At 55.6% G+C, this 2,052-nt stretch overlaps 1 pseudogene; it reads left to right on the top strand.

The window, feature by feature from the left end:
- Positions 1 to 766: 766 nt before the first annotated feature.
- On the top strand, positions 767 to 1,611 carry LOC103542813 (melanoma-associated antigen 10-like; annotated as a pseudogene).
- Positions 1,612 to 2,052: the final 441 nt, after the last annotated feature.

Here is a 2,052-nt window from a genome sequence, read left to right as displayed (position 1 = left end):
GGGCAGCAGTGGGGTGGGGCCCAGGCCCAGCCAGGAGAACGATGAGGACATTGAGTGAGCTTGGAGGGGACCATCCACCCAAGAAGAGTGAGGACCTCACAGAGTTCAGGTAACCTCTCTTGTCAGCCCTACGTGGCCAGGGCTGTGCTTGTAGTCTGCACCCTGAGGTGCCCCCTGTTTCCTCTTACAGGGGATCTGGGAGCCTGGAGGTGAAGGCCTTGGTCTGAGTCTCGTGTCCTCAGGTCACAGAGCAGAGGAGGCCCAGGCAGTGCCAGGAGTCAAGGCGAGGGACACACCCAGAATGTGTATCCAAGGGTGCCCCCACACCAGAACCAAGGAGACGTTGCAGAGCCCAAGCCCACCCCACCCCAGCCCAACATCAGCCCCGGAACTTTGGCCTCCGCTGCGTGCTCCCTTAGGAGCCAGGTCACTTCTTCCTTCAGATCCCTAGGGCACGGGCCGCCCTGGATGACAGAGCACCGTGAAGCCGAGAGCACCCCTAAGAGGAGACCGGTAAGTCACCGTTGTGAGAGCCACCAAGGGTGGGTTTCTCAGCTGAGGCCACTCATACTCCCTCTTTCCCCCACTCTCCAGGGTTCCCATGGGTCAGCTCATGGCCGCTCTCCTACTGGCTGCCGGACACATGTCGTGATGAGTCTAGGTCGGATGGGTGAGCTCTGCAAGCATGAGAAAGACCATCAGGACCCAAGAGAGGCCCAGGGCCTGGTGGATGCGTGGCTCTCCGGGGCTGAGGAGGAGGAGGCCATATCCCCTTCCTCCTCCCTGTCTGTCCTCTTCCTGGGCACCCTGGAGGAGGTGGCTGCTGCTGCGACCCCGAGTGCTGACTAGGGCCCTCAGAGTGCCTGGCCATCCCTCACTGTCATGGCAGCCACTCCATGGAGCCAGTCTGGAGACGATGGCTCCAGTAGCCAAGATGAGGAGGGGCCAAGCGCGTGGGAGGATCCAGGAGACGCCAACTCCTCACTCCAAGACGTACTATGTTTGAAGTTCACTGACCTGGTGGGGTTCCTGCTGCTCAAGTATTGCACAAAGGAGCCCACCACAAAGGCGGAGATGCTGAATACGGTCCTCAGAGATTACCAGGACCACTTCCCTGTGATCTTCAGACCGGCCTCCTGGTGATGCTCCTGGGTGTGATCCACCTTCAGGGCGACTGTGCCCCTGAGCAGGACATCTGGGAAGCACTGAGTGTCATGGGGGTGCGTGCTGGGAGGGAGCACTTCATCTACGGGGAGCCCAGGGAGCTGCTCACCCACTTTTGGGTGCAGGAGCAGTACATGGAGTACCAGCAGGTGCCCAGCAGTGATCCTGCACGCTACGAGTTCCTGTGGGGTCCCAGGGCCCACGCTGAAACCAGCAAGATGAAAGTCCTGGAGTATTTGCTCAGGGTCAGTAGCAGGGATCCCAATCCCTTCCTCCACCTGTGTGAAGAGGCTGTGAGTGATGAGGAAGGGGCACCTGAGCCCGAGGGCGGCCAGGCACGGTCTAGGCCCACGTCCAGCAGCTTCTCCTGCTGGGCATGAAGTGAGGCCGCTTCTTCACTGCGTGTTTCATGAGAGAGCAGTGAGTGTCCTAAGTAGTGGAGGGGCGAGGTGGGAGGACACGGTGGATAGTGTCTGTGGGTTCCTGTCCTCTATGATGGATCCTGGAGATGGATCTTGGTTTCTGTTAGGACTTTACAAATCTTGTTCTTTTAATAGAAGATTTAATTTGCTTCAGTGTCTTAAGTTTGTGAATTACCCTGATCACGTATGAATTTGTACTTATCCAGTACAAGAGTAAGAGTTTTGCTATTTTGTAAAAGTAATTGGGACACCTTCCATCATAGCCTCTTATCCGAACTGGATGTCATGGCACTGGAACAGGAATTTCCTTGGAAATGTGAAAGATCTTAGCCATCAAATCGATGGGGTCAAGAAATAGAGAAATAAATGTAGAAGGTACTTAATTCTTGGCTTCTTATCTCCTCTTGTCTGTTGTTCTGTCAAACTAAAATATATATGTATACCTGGATATGCTTGCTTGATTCAA

This window comes from Equus przewalskii, chromosome X (assembly GCF_037783145.1).
Source record: "Equus przewalskii isolate Varuska chromosome X, EquPr2, whole genome shotgun sequence".
NCBI lineage: Eukaryota > Metazoa > Chordata > Mammalia > Perissodactyla > Equidae > Equus > Equus przewalskii.
Note: the sequence above shows the minus strand (reverse complement) of the source record. Positions and strands in the feature narration are given on the sequence as shown.